Here is a 15,098-nt window from a genome sequence, read left to right on the forward strand (position 1 = left end):
GCAGTTCCCTTCCCTGGCCCTTAATGTGCTACTGCAAACTGGCAGCCAAAGGGTTTGTGCTGCAGGGGATTGGGCCTACTTGTCCCAAGGACAAAATACACATTAAAACTTGTTGCCCTTGACCCCAAACAATATGTCCTGGACGTCGGGCTATAGGAATTCCACATCCCTGTCGATTGTTCTTTTTTCATTTGTCACCTGAGCGGGGCGGGTATGCCCAGATGTGGGTCCCGTGCTCTCCATGCCACTGGAGTCAAGCTATCCTGGCTGATGAGGACTGAAAGCCCAAAACCGGTCCTAGGATGTTTGGTTCTAGTCCAGGGAGGACCTGGTCTGGCAGTTCAATATTGAAAGGCTATCTGTCCCGGGATATCATATTTAAATTGTTTGTTTGAAAATGCCACTTTTAGACAGTATGCCTTTTCTTCTTTAACCATCATGTGTGCCTCTGCTGTTTGTGAATGGACTGTCCGGTTTTGGAGCGCCAGGAGCTGGGTATGTGCATTCACTGTAGACAGTCCCAAGAGGTCGTTGGGGTGTGTCCTGCCTTTCCTGGGTGACGCATAGCTGTCCTTAATAGACCTTGACTACATTTAGGTTGGTGGGAGGAGTTTCACTTGCATCTGAATGGGGTGTCTCCTTTGCACAATTCTGCCTCCACCTCCTGTGGTTATGCTCTACCAGAGAGGACAGAACTTGTTTGGACTGGACTCAGAGACCCTTGCCACAAAGAGAAAATGGGGTGTGAGTATTTGACCTTAAACCCCAGAGAAGTAGATCACTTCTGGACTCAAGAGGAACCTCTGCCAATGAGAAGAGCTGTAAAGAGGAGTTCTGCCCCTTTGCTGTATGTGCATTGCTGGCCTAGCCTTCAGTTGCTTCTTCTGCCAAGGAGAGGACAAAGATTGGAACTTTGATGTGAACCTGCTTGAAGAATAATCTCCAAGGGCTTATGTGTGCTTGCCTCCTGTTCTGCAGTTTCCGGGACAAAAAGACCTCACCTGTACTAACTTACCAGCACCTGGACTCCTCTGTGGACTCCTGTATTCAAAAGATTGCCAATTCCAGTTCTTGGGCCATGAGTGCCGCTGACTGGACTCGATGCCTCGCCTCCTAATGGACTAGACGCCTCGCCTCCTCCGCGACAGAGAGGAACCTGCTTCGCCTCAGCACTGACAACCTACCTCCACGACGCCTTGCATCGTCTTTTGACTTTGTTTCCAAGGTACTGTTGTTTGGGGGTCTGTGTGACTCTGTGCCCGGCCTGTGCACCTCGCAGTCAGTGCCGTACTTTGGAGTTGTGCCTGTCTCAATGTCGTAATAGCCCCGGTTGGAGCCATTACGTTTATACAGTTATATTTTGAAGTAACCATTTTAAAATTGATATCTTGATACATGTATGCTGAATTTTTGTTGTTTTGGTCTGGTTTGGTTTAGATAAAGATACTTTATTTTTCTAAACTGGTGTGGTGTCCATTTGTGATGTTTTCACTGTGTAATTGTGTGTTTGGGTACAAATACTTTACACATTGCCTTTGGGTCTGCTTGTGCCAAGCTACCAAGGGGGTGAGCATGGGTTATCTAAAGTGTGTAACTCACTTACCCCGACGAGAAGAAACGGTCCTTACCTGGGCAAAGGTGCATTCCTCTGCCAATTAGAGACCCCTATTTCTAACATGGTGTCACTCATACACCCATGCATTGTTGGAAGGTTCCGTCCGTGTACTTGAACATTAGCAGATCAACTGATAAAAATTATAAAAGCATCTAAACTGCAGACAGGATCATTATATGACTGGAGGATTAGCCAAAATGCGATACAATGTAGCACTGTGCAGTTTAAAGTTTTAAAAGGAGTAGAAACAGAGCATCACAATCCTCTGCCTCAACTTATTAACTTTTCATCAGTTTTGCAAACATTGACTGTTGGTAATCCTACTGATTCTAAACACTGAAAACATAATGAAATAATAAAGTGGCAACTTGTAAAGCAACAGAGCATGTCTTAAATGTAAGTATTTAAAATAAGAACACAAGGTACATTTGCTCACATCCTGGTTCACTGTTAGTGAGTTTCTGTCTATTAAAAAGTATATTTCTTGTGACATGGGGCTACTTGTGACTCAAGGTCAACGAATTAACATTCAAGAGGGGGACCAAATTGGGTACTAAAGGGGGTTGGGGGAAAAGGCTGTTAGAACAGGGACAAATGAATTATGAGACACCAGGCATGATGGCACAGAACTGGGTAGATTTGAGTCATATGGTTCTTCAATCCGGGTAACGCTCGCCAAACCAACAATGAACCTTGGTTCAAAGGTATAGAAAGATGGCTCTGTATATACTATACCAAAGTAAGGTATAATGTGCACATAGTCCAGTGGAACCCCAAAGGCTTACAGAGGCTTAAGTAATAATAATAATAAGAAACTTTATTCGGATTTTTTAGAGATCCATAAAAGCAGTACATAATAAAAAAATCTGCAGTACAATGTATTTACAAGTAGCATGGCAATTAAGAAGAAATCGAATAGTTTGTACAATACTGTTATTTTAGAGATTTTTTCTGTGTCTGTATATACATTTCAAAAAGCTAAGAACGTGGTAGCATGTGGCTTCAGTGTCCAAAAGCTGCAGACTCAGCATGGCTGGTCGACATTGTCTAAGACCCCAAGTTTTTAGGAGAGTCAGTAGCCAAACTTTACGGTGTTCCTGATAGAATTTACAGAACAAGACGGTATGGAGGGTAGTTTGTGTTGATTTTCCGTCACAAGGACAAAGAGGTGGATTTGAGTCCCAGACGTTTGGGGTTGGAAAAGCTACCAGTTTGTGGAATATGTTTAGTCTGAATCTTATCAGGAGGTAGCGTCGAAGGTGCCAATGTTAAGAGTTAAATAGGGTTGAATTAAAAAGGTGGATTGGATCGTTATTGCATGTTGGACGGACTGTTTCCCTGCTTCTGATTGTAATCTCAGGTTTTCCAGATGGCCCAAGGCTAGTGTTTTTAAGTTGTTTTTTGTGAGTTCTCCAATTTTCTCAGGATTTGAGTAGTATTGTTCTACTCCAAGGTCGATGAGGAAATTCCGGATATAGGCTAGCCATTTGATTTTTAGAGCGTAGTCCAGGGACATTGCGTCTGCCAGTATCGTTTTTGTAAGGTCATTTTTTTCTGAAACCCAGATGCGACGCCATAGGAGTAGTGGTTGTATTTTCGCAAGATCTTCGATATGTGAAACGCCCAATTCTGTGTGGCAGGCGTAGGTCGAAGCTCGCTTAGAGGCTGATAGGAGAAATCTAAAAAAGTTATTTTCTGCAATTTGCAGAGAAGTGACATCTGTGTGACCCCATAGTCATGCTCCGTATAGGGCTGTCGATTGGCATTTGGCTTTATATATAGTCAGCAGTTCCATGGGAGGACGTTTTCCTAGTTTTTGTGTGAACGTCACCAATGCAGCTAATGCTCTTTTAAAGCAGTGTTTCCTGGCTTCCACTGCTTTTTTCCAGGAGAGTTTGTTATCTATCGTAACTCCCAGATAACAGTATTCAGTTGTGGATTCTATTTTTTGGGTATCAAGATAAATGGTTTTTTGATGTTTTCTCCCGACCCCAGCCTTCATTACGAAAGTCTTTTTCACGTTTATGTGAAGGTCTAGGGTTCTCATGAACTGAGAGTATCTGTTGAGGGATTTTTGGAGTTCACGGGGGGTTCGTGCCAGGAGGACGGCGTCGTCCGCGTAGAGCAGAGCGGGGATCGGGCGATGTTTAGCCTGCGGGAGATCCCAGGCACCCTTCAAAAGCTCTACCTCCAAGTTGTTAGTGTAGAGGGAGAAGAGGAAGGGTGCCAGGACGCATCCTTGTCTGACCCCACGCTCCACTCTAAAAGACGCTGTCAGTTCCCCCTTTGTGCCAAAGCGAACTCTTGCGGAAGGATTAGAATAGAGTTCCCTCAAAAAGTTCAGGAGTGGCGGATCTACCCCCATTTGTGCTAAAAGGGACCATAGTTTTGTGTGGGAGACGCAGTCAAAAGCCGCGGACAGGTCCACGTAGATCATGTAGAGTTTTTCTTTTTTGGCTTGCACGTATTTTCCAAAAATGACCGAAAGATTAAGGACTTGTTCCACGGTTCCTAGTCCTTCTCTAAAGCCGAATTGTAGGTCAGACAGTATACCTCTCTCCTCCACCCAATCCTGAAGTCTTTCTAGGATCACTCTGCCTGCCATTTTCCCCAGTGAATCCAACAGAGAAATTGGGCGGTAGCAAGCAGGGTCCTGGCGGTTGCCTTTCTTGAATATTGGCACCATAATGGACCTTGTCCATGACTCCAAGATTCCTTTTTTTGCCGTTGCAGTGTACACCCTTGTTATAATCGGTGCCCAAAGTTCTGTTTTGTATTTAAAAAAGTCCGCCGGGACTCCGTCTGGGCCTGGGGCTTTTCCTTTTTTGGATGAATTCAGTGCCAGAAGGATCTCAGAAATTTCGAAGTTTATGTCTATAGGGTATGGTGGGAATATTTCTTTTTCCTCTTCCGTTTCTTGATCAGAGGATGATTTTTGGAAGATTGTGGTGAAGTGAGATACCCATTCTGCAGCGTCTATTGCGACTTCGATTTTTGGGCGCGTGTCGTTAACCAAAAAGGGAGTTCTTATAATTCTCCAGAAGGCTTGAGGGTTTTTGTCTTGTGCACTGGTATGGAGTTCGTTCCAAAGTTTTTGCTTAAGTTCCTCTTTTCTCTTTTTCCTGATTTTGTGATATTCGCTTCTAAGGATGGCTATAGTGCGAGGATCCCTTTCATCTTTGTTTAGAGCTAGTTTCAGCTTTGTGTGAGCCTTGGTACACTCTTGATTGAACCAGCCTTTTAGTCGAGGCAGTCCAGTTTTTTATTTTGCTGTAAGTAAAACCTTTAATTTATCCATAATTTGGGCAAAGTTGTTAAGGAGCTCCTCGTCTTCTGTTGATATGTCCAGACAGATTTTAATTTGGGGGTAGACTGACTTTATCAGCTCTTTAGTGAGTTCCTCTGGGTTTATACTCCCCCACTTTATTGAGTACCCATTTAGTTTGTCCATGCTTATGTTTTCCTGGATCAATGCGTTAGCTATTGTCATAGGAGGGCATTGTTGATGGTTTATTGTCAGTTCCAATTTTAGTATTGCGTGATCGCTTTGGAAATTCGGTTTGACTTCGAAGTTTTTTACTCTTGATTGTGAGGATGCTGACATTATTATGTAGTCAACCGTGGTACTGTAACCTCTTCCTATGTAGGTCGGTGCTAGCAAGTTGGCTCCGTGGTCCAAGGTATTTACTACTTGGAGGTCCAGATCTGATAGGAGATCGTTCATTAATCTGCCCATGTTGTTATGCGAGAAGTGGATAAGGGAACGACCTTCCTCTGTCACCATGCCAGGACATTTTTGTTTTGGTTGGGTACAGGCGTGGAGATTAAAATCGCCTACCCATATTATGGATACCGAACCTCTTTCTCCTTGTTTCGTTCTAAGGGTGGTTAGTTTTTCGTGGAGGTGAGTCAGGACTCCCTGAAGCTCTGGTTCGTCCAAATTATTGTAGAAGTTAATCATGACTATTGACTCTTTTTTCGGTAGGGAAAGACCAAGGATCTGAAAGTTAGGGTCCAGTTCAATGACCTTTGTTTTGATGTTTTGAATAGTATTGGCTAAATAGATGCATAGTCCTCCCTTTGGTCTACCCTTCTGTCCAGACGTCGCAGGGGAGGAAGTTGAGGGGGTGGTTGCCACTGGAGAGTTGTTTGTTGTGGTATTTGTGGGAATCGCGGGGTATGTGGAGGCTGCTGGCATTGGTACGTAATGTATTCTGAGGGGTGTATGAGCCCTCTATTTACTGGAAAAGTGGAACAGGGAAAATTTTGTCGTGAGGGTGTAGGTAGGAAATAGCACAAGGGAAGAGGATTTATTTGGGTGGCGGGTCCACTGCTGGGTGTGTTGCAGATATAGTTTGCTGCCCCTGTCTCCCTACATTTGATGGTAATAACGTCACCCGCTATGGTCTTTGTGTTCCTGCCCACCCAGTCTCCCCTACGTACAGAAAAGATCTCACCCCTGATGTGGGCAGGTAAGGGTTTATGCAGTTGGAGCCACTGGGCGCATTCATTCCTTAACTCTGCGAAAGTTTCTCTTACACCCTCCTTCAGTGGTGGTACAGCTGTTAAGACCACCACGAAGGGGGAAGCTTCCGGCGGCAAATTGATTATTTTGGGACGAGACTGCTTTGTCTTAGATTCTTGAGGTTTCTCTAAGAGTGGAGTCGCTGCTGGAGTAGTAGTGTTCCCATTAGTGCCTTTTGGTTGTCGGTTATTTGTTTTGGTTGGACCTACAGAAGCTTTCGGTGCTGCTTGAGTTGCAGAGACGGAATCTACCGCAATAGGGGTGACTAGGGGAGCGTCTGACTTACTCCCTTTTTGGGTTAGAAGCTGTATCGCTGATGCCTTGCTAGCTGGAGGAGTATTGTGCTTGATCGATGTGCCTGTTGCATGTTTGGTGCAGGGTGTTTTTTTGGGGAGTATTTCTTTTGCCCCATGCGTTTATGCGGGGCCATTCCCGCTTATCTTGCTACCACATTTCGAATTGATTAGTGACGTGAGTCTGTCTAGCTTCGATATTAGGGGTTTAATTTGTGCTGTTATTGTGGCTTCGAGATCTGATTTAAGGTCTATTACCATGTTTTCCACCCAGCAGGGTATGCCTGCCGCGGAGTTAGGAGTGGGCGAAATCAAGTTATGATTCTTAACTTTTGCTTTTGGTTTTTCCTTAATATTGGGGACAACCTTGGTAGACGTGGAGGTGTCTTTCCTTGCTTTTATCGGTTCTGAAGTCATTTCTGTGTCGGGTGGAGTGGGATGACTAGCTACACTCTGCTCTGGTTTGTCAGTTGGTGATTGGCATGCTTCTAAGTCTGGGGTTGCCTCGAGGTCAACATATGACAGATCGGAGTCTGATTGGGTCACGGATAAGTCTACAGCATTCGGGACAGTCAGCGTGGGGACGATAGTTAGGGGTAAGGGTAAGGAACAGTTGTTAACGGCCTGGTGAGCGGGGGAGCTTGCGTTTGCAAGAGAACCCAGGGAAGAGCGTTTAGCGTGCATAAGGTCCAGGGAGACTCTTTTTTCCAACAGGATAATGCTCTTATCGATGGTTTCGTTGACCCGGGATATGAAGAGATCTATGGGGCCGGTCACTTGTGCCACGGCCGTAGCTTTTTTTGTGTTGCTTCTAGTTTTGGGACGCATAGTGGTCATGTGTGATATGAGTCAGGGGCTTCGAAATGGGCCTCTCGGGAGACGGGAGGTGAATCCTGTGACTGGCCACTCTGTGTTGAAAAGTAAGATGAGTGTCACTGGGCGGCCTTGCTTACTCGTGGTAGGGGGGTAAAAATGTTGGGGGTCTGGGCCAGGGCCGTCCGCTGCCGTCCTCGAACGGCCTTCGCCCAAGCTGCGTCCCGCGCTGCGGGAGTAAGGCGTTGTTAAGTAAGGGGCGTAAAGGGCGGGGGGCGGGCCAGCAGGGAGAGCGGACCGGAAGCTATACGTCGGTCTTGCAGGGACTTCTGGGAAATGAAGTCCCCGCACGCTCGCAGCCCCGCTGGTGCCTCGCGCCTCTCACCGCCTCTCTGTTCCGCTCCGGCGCTGCTGATTCCCTCCAGCTGATGGTCCGCTTCCAGCACCCACCGACGAGGCGGCACCCGCGAAGCGGGTGCGGCGAGGAGTGGGCTGGAAAGGAGGGCTGGAGGTTTGCTGCGCTGTTGTGCCTCTCTGTCTTGGCCAGGTATGTCCGTTTTAATGATAAGCGTCCCGCTCGCTAAAGGGCAGAAACGCTTTTTAAATGGCTTTGATGGGCGGGGGCGGGCCAGCAGGGAGAGCGGACCGGAAGCTATACGTCGGTCTTGCAGGGACTTCTGGGAAATGAAGTCCCCGCACGCTCGCAGCCCCGCTGGTGCCTCGCGCCTCTCACCGCCTCTCACCGCCTCTCTGTTCCGCTCCGGCGCTGCTGATTCCCTCCAGCTGATGGTCCGCTTCCAGCACCCACCGACGAGGTGGCACCCGCGAAGCGGGTGCGGCGAGGAGTGGGCTGGAAAGGAGGGCTGGAGGTTTGCTGCGCTGTTGTGCCTCTCTGTCTTGGCCAGGTATGTCCGTTTTAATGATAAGAGGCTTAAGTAGATAATACTAATAGCTCTATTTGTAGTAGTGTGGTTGAGCAGTTAGGCTTATCAGAGGGATATATTAAGCATTTATTGTACATAATCAGGCAAGAAACGATAGCATGTACTCAAAGACTGAATCCAAACAAATTGTTTTGTATAAAAAATGATTATTTTGTTATTTTATTTCTGGAAACAAGAGGAACTCAGTTGCAGGTAAGTAACAGTCTCAAAATTAGAAACATTTTCAAATGCAGTAAGAATTGTTTTGCAAGGCACTAGAAAATGCTTTCCAGTATTAGAAATACTTTTGAACAGTAGAACATTGCAATAGAAGTAGTTAGACATTTGTATGCAATAGGTTTGTAAATGCAATGCAAACCTATGCGTGGAAAACAAGTGTAATGCATAAGCTGGTAAGTATTCAACTTACAATTCCAGTATTTGGAGGGTTAGACCAACACTGGGCAAGGGTCAGTTGAAGAAAGGTGCTGCACCACCAGCTGCACTGGGGCGGAAGAGTGCAGAGGTCACTGGGACCAATGTTAGTCAATGGAGACAGGGGGGTACATCGAAGAAGCACGGTTTGCAGGTAGGCACCCACAGTTTCAGGGCACAGGCCCCGGGGGCCTTAAGGTCAGCATGGGGGCAACAAGGAAGCACCAATGCTACACTACCAGCGACAGAGGGGCGGCCGGGTGCAGGGGGCAAAATCAGTGTTGGGCACCCAATGTGTTTCAATGGGGAATCTTGAAACACAAAAAGGCTGCAGGCTTGGGCCAAGAGGCTGGATGAAGGTGACCACCGACTAGGCAGGTAAGTTGGAGTGCTTGGGGAGGTCGCTGCACCCTCGGTTGAACTCTCCAATGCCGGAGGGCTGAGGATGCAGGGGTACCTTTTGGTGTTGGATCCTCTTGGTTGGAGCCGGTCGGGGAGAGAGGGACCCTTTGTGTAGCTGCAGGCGACTTCATGGGGTCTAGGAGAGGTCAGTCACCGATGGAGACGAGGTCAGGATCGCTGGGGAGACTTCACAGGTGAGCCACTCTAATCGGGCAGTGAGTGTCTGGAGCAGAGTGGGTCGAGATCACGGACCCGCCTGGATCTGGAATCTTTAGAGTTAGAGTCTTCTGGACAGAGGCGTTTAGCTTGGGAGATCTGGTCTCTATTGAAGAGTAGCAGTCTTCCTGGTATCTTAGCCGGCTCTAGGGCGGTGCAATCTCTGCCACCGTACAGGGCATTAACTTGGGGTGGGGGCGTCATTTTTGAAAATGTATATTTTCACTTTAGAAGCACCTGCTGCTGCGTTCCTGGCCTCCAGCAAATTTCAGACATCAATTAAAATGACAAGCTAAATCTGGTGATTAATCGTTTTTCTGGAAAGAGACCGGAGGTTTGTCTTGGGGAAGTCTGACTCATTTTAAAGGTAGTGCTGAGGGTTAAAATGCCTGCAGCTGAAAAAGTGCATTATGCAGATAACAAAGGGCATATAATGTAAATAGATCAGTGTGTTACTGCTTCTGTAAGAAAGCTCCTTTTGTAACTTGTCGTTTATAAGTCAAAATCCTAATACGGAACTTTGAGTTATTAACTCTCATCAAACAGCTGCCTGCAAACTGCACGGTATATATTAGAGATGCATGTTTTTGGCCCAGTCTTTTATTATCCTAATCTTGTGAAAAGGGTTTATTTGGGTTGAAAACTATTCTTATTAATAAAGAGAACCCCTAACAATGATGTTAAATTTTAAATTCAGAATTTGTGCTTTTCCAGAATAAGGACTCAAACTATATTGCCTACCATGATAGATGACTACTTCACTACAACTTGTAGTCCTGTCTGATATAACATTTCCTATACTCTGATTTACACATGTATGATTGTCTCTGTACAATGAGTGTGTGATGTAAACTGCTGAGACACCTTAAAATGGTATGAGTGGCGCTATAAAACTAAATGAATCTGAGACAGTGGTTATGGTGTCGTGAGGGGCACTGTTAAAGGGAGCTAGTGAGGGAATCCGTAGCAGAGGTGGTCATTGGGGAGAGGCGGCAACAGACATTGTCGCACAGGGTGCCACCAGTGCTAAAGCCGGTCCTGCCTGGGGTTCTTGGAAAGCATGGCCATGGGAAAGGCACATATTCTTTGCAGGCTCGAGAAGCAGGAGACAGGTCGGTAGGTCTGGGGCCAAGTCAGTAGGTGTCTTGCTTTGCAGCACGGCGCCCTTTTCATCCATCTTCTTCTTAGGTGCAGGAATCTAAGGATCATGGTTCAAGGAAGCCCCTAAATACTGAATTTAGGGGCAAAACAGGTACTGGTAGCTGGTAGCCAATGGGCTACATGCCTTTAGGGCGACTAAACCCTTTGAATGTCCCCTCTCTTTGGGGAGAGGACATCCCCCTAACCAGATTGGGTCAAATCCTTCCATTCAAGATGGAGGATTTCTTAAGGAGAGGCCACCTCTGTTTAGGGCATCTTATGGGAGGTCCTGGCAGAGAGGAGACACACCTTTCCTGACTACTAATTTTCCCAGCGACCTTGCCGCCAAAAGTAGGGTCTGGTCAAGGGGGCGGGCATCTCACTGAGAGGCCCTGGCTATCATATCAAAGGGCAGGAAGCCTTTGAGGCTCACCACCCTGAATGTTGTTTCTGCTTGGGTATAGGTGTGAAGCACCTCCATCCCGAGCAGTCTTTGTCTCTGACCCACGAGAGCACAAGAGCTCCTACCTCAGGGGGCCAGAAACATGTCTGTGTGTGGCAGGCTGGTGCAGAGTAGTCAGCTGGACACAAGGGAGTTGGTTGTTTTTTAGGGGGCATCCCTAAAATGCCCTTCGAGTGCATTTTATAATAAATCAAACACTGGCATCCGCGTGGTTTTATTATACTGAGGAGTATGATACCAAACTCCTTAGCATTCAGTAAAACCACCATGGAGCTGTGGAGTTTGTAATGATAAACTCCCAGTCCATGTATTTTATACAGCTCCACTGCATTTACAAGTTCTGCGACTCGCAGAGACTGTAGGGGCATAGTGCTCATGGAGCTATGCCCTCACCTGTGATATAGTGCACCCGGCCTTAGGGCTGTGAGGCCTGCTAGAGGGGTGATTTACCCATGTCACAGGTAGTAGTTGGTGGGCATGGCACACAGGGATGTGTGCCATGTTGACTCAAGTTTTGTCTGCACCAAAACACACAGTCTGCAATGGCAGTGTGTATGTGTTTTGTGAGGGGTCTCTAAGGGCTGCAGCATGTATTGTGCCACCCGTAGAGACCCTCCAGGTCGCAAGGCCCTTGGTACCACGTGTACCTTTTAGAAGGGATGCGCGTGTGAGCAAGAGGTGCGCCAGTTGTAAAAACGAAGGTGATTGGCAGGGACCCAGGGCACACTCAGGCGAAGTGCTTAAGAAATCTGGCAAAAAGTGGGGGTTACTGCAACAGAAACAAACTTTCCTACAACGTGCAAGGTCTGGAAGGTTTAATAGTGCTAAAACTAAGTGCAAGTAGGATATGTGGCAGGCAGATTTACCACTCAGCTTACCAGAGTGTGAAAATATTGGTTTTGTTGCAGCTTTCCTCCCCTCGCTGGTGAGGGAGAAGAGATAACTTCAAAGCACTATATTACTGCCTTCAAACTCTTTCGGCTGCTTAAATGGGTTTCTACAGAAGCCATTTCAGCAGAAGCAACAAAGAAAGCCAGAAGAGCTTGTGTGTGGCTTCAAGGAAATGATCAGCAATCTGCAATGTGGGAGCACCAAAGATAGGTCCATGCAGGTCTGAATCCAAGTTGGTGTTTTCTCAAGCTGGTGTGTAGCACCAGCCTTTATTTCCAATCCACTGCAGTTAAACAGTTGCGCAGTGTCAATCAGAGCGAGTTCATTTCACATGTCCAAAAACCAACCAGTGGGGTTGGGCTGTTTCCCTTAGAGTAATTTCTGGAAAGGGTTCCTGTGGCCGATCGTCTCGAATGGACTGACGGATAGAATACCTTAGTAAAATCAGATATGCACGCTCCACAGACAACTAACCACTCTTACAGGAGACCTTATACATTACCTTCAGGGAATAGATAGAGAGAAGTTAATATGTAATGGAGGATGGGGCAGCATCCATGTGCCATATATCAGTGTAACCGTAACAGTAGGTGCATTGTAAGCGATCATGAAAAGTTTCAACTATGAAAACCTTCAAGTGTTTGCGATCATCAGTGCAACCCAGACAATAAATGCAAGTAAACATTTTAAAAACCTAATGAATCTTCTTTGCCACAGTTGGACTTCATGTAGACGAAAAGGCCAGGAGACATCACCAAGTGTAGTAATTAGTGCAACATTTAACAGTATAAACGTTGTCACCATCTACTATCTGGGCAAAGGGAAGACTACCACTTTAAAATATGGGCTAGGTACATCACGTTTTTCCTGAAAGAGCACCAGCTCTACAAGTTGAGGGGTCTACTGGATCACAGGCAAATAAATTGTGCCATGAAGGTGATCAAATGTATTGGACCTTCAGGAAAAAGTAGAAAATGGTGCGTATAGAACAGAAGGATAGCTCGTCCAGCATAGAACAGCAGGATAGCTCGTCCAGCATAGAACAGAAGGATAGTGTAAAGATGAAATCATGCAGGTTGATGATATAAAGATGGTTTATTGTAGTTAATTCGCGCATCAGAGAAACACATCCACTCTCTTCCCTCAGCTCTCCAACTGTCCCGCAGTCTAGAACACCAAGACAGTGGAAGAACTCCTGGAGCGAGGAGGAGAGCGAGACAAGGCACGAGAGCGAGTGCGATGTTGATTGCCATAAATACATAACAGATAGCTCGCCCAGGATTTTCCTCCTTGAACTGGTTTTCCAGAGTTATGGGCTTTATGCCCATCATAAAAAAACAAATAGCTATTTCCCTGAAAAAAAACGATTTGTAGATCTGGGAAAATGCATTGGAATCTAGGTTAACAGTCTTCTCGATTTAAGGTTCTGTGCTTAAAACACACTCAAACTTGGTCATAGTCGTTTTTGTTAAGAAGAAAGGTGTGTGGCGATCGTACATTGCCACAAGGGAGACCTCTGTTGTGAATATACAAATAATAGAATCGTTACTTGAAAATGCCCAGGCACTGGTACTGGGTAGTTGGTGCTGCTAGTCCTGTTCTACCCCCAATCGTCTTCAAGGTTGTGCCTAATTTAGAGGCATTGTGAAGATCTCCCCTGAGAATGGATCCAAAAGCATTCTTATATTGCAAGTTACTGCAGAAAACAAGAAGCGCAGTTTTTACATGCTACCCATATCTACTGCACGCAGTAAACTCACTAAAGAAATAAAGACAGCTAGCTCACTTATTGAGGGCATCACGAGTGCCCATTACAGTTACAAGTTTAGCTGAAGAATCACTGACTGACTCATCAACTGTGCATCATACATTTCATGCTGGTAAGTAACCATTCACCAAGAGATCAGAGCGAAAACGACAGAATGAAACGTCAAGAACACTGGTTATATGAAATACTGGCTAGAGTAGATAGAGCAAAACAACTTTAGTAGAACTTTGAAGCAGCTAGGAATGCTATGCAAAACCAGAGATAATTTTTTAGATAAATTAATTAATTAAATGAGTGAATGCGTTCCTTACTGGTGAACTTCATTACCCCGATTAAGGTCCTTCTTGTCCCAGGACGTACCATGCGAGGCAATCCTACCTCATGACAGCCAATTAAAACATCAGTATTTCTTTTTCCCATTTAAACGACTCCCACCACCTGCCATGCCCGTTATCAACAAGTCCAGACACAAACACAGCAGGAGGGAGGAAAAAGGACTGGGAAGAGGAGCACCTTAATCAGGGTATTGAAGATTACCGGTGAGTAATGACACATTACCCCCTCAAAGGTCCTCCTCGTTCTTACCATGTGAAGACCTCACAAGCAGAAAAACCATGAAGAAAAACACAGGACAACAGGGATCCATGCAAAAGTACAAACTGTTAAATCAAACAAATGTTTAAGGCACAGCAGCGTTCAAGACGTCAACAGCAAAATTGTCCACAGAGGCATGCAAAACATCAAGGCGATAATGCCGGACCTACGTATGATGCGACTGCCAACTGTCTGCCCTACAAATGTCATGGATGGAAACCCCTGCGCCTCAGCTCAGGAAGCGGACAGAGAACTCGTGGAATGGCCCTGCACCTGAGATGGAGGAGGCAGATCCACAGACTTATAGGATTGGCAGATCCCCAAACGCACCCACCGACTGATGGTGGAGTAGAAACCTTGGCAACACCCCCACAGGAGACAAACAGGTCAGGAGAAAGACGAAACCCCAGCATATGCTGGATGTAAACCTGAAGGGCCCTGCGAACATCCACAGTTGAAGGGACAACTGCATCGCCATTCCCAGGCAAATCAGGAAGAACCATCTTCTGCTGCAAATGGAATTTAGAGGAGACTTTAAGGAGAAAGGCCGGGTCAAGCAGCAAAACCACTCTGTCCTGCAGAAACTGCAAATAAGTAAAGGAAACGAGCAAAGCACCTAACTCAACCAAATGTCTAAAGGCCGGGTCAAGCCGCAAAACCACTCTGTCCTGCAGAAACTGCAAATAAGGAAAGGAAACGAGCAAAGCACCTAACTCATCCAAATGTCTAGCGGAGGTGATAGCCAACAAAAATGCCACCTTAGCAGACAACCACAACAAATCTGCATCCAACAAGGGCTCAAAAGGGGGCAACTGCAGACCCTTCAAAACAGTCAGCAAATCCCAAGAAGGAACAATCACAGGAGTGACCGGACGACGAAGACAAAATCTCCGTAGAAGCCAACCCAACAATGCAACAACACCCACCAAGGAGGCCCCCTGACCCCTACATGCCTGAACCACAGCCCACTGAGCTGACAAAGTAGAAGGGGAAAGGTCTGTCAAAAACCCATCTCGAAGA

General features: G+C 46.3%; 1 protein-coding gene across 1 annotated transcript in view; it reads right to left on the minus strand.

Moving 5' to 3' along the window:
- TIGAR (TP53 induced glycolysis regulatory phosphatase) overlaps nucleotides 1-15,098 on the minus strand; it is a 329,118-nt gene that overhangs the window by 273,509 nt on the left and 40,511 nt on the right. The gene's annotated exons all lie outside the window — the stretch shown is intronic.

The sequence above is a fragment of the Lissotriton vulgaris genome, chromosome 1_1 (genome assembly GCF_964263255.1).
Source record: "Lissotriton vulgaris chromosome 1_1, aLisVul1.2, whole genome shotgun sequence".
Classification (NCBI taxonomy): domain Eukaryota; kingdom Metazoa; phylum Chordata; class Amphibia; order Caudata; family Salamandridae; genus Lissotriton; species Lissotriton vulgaris.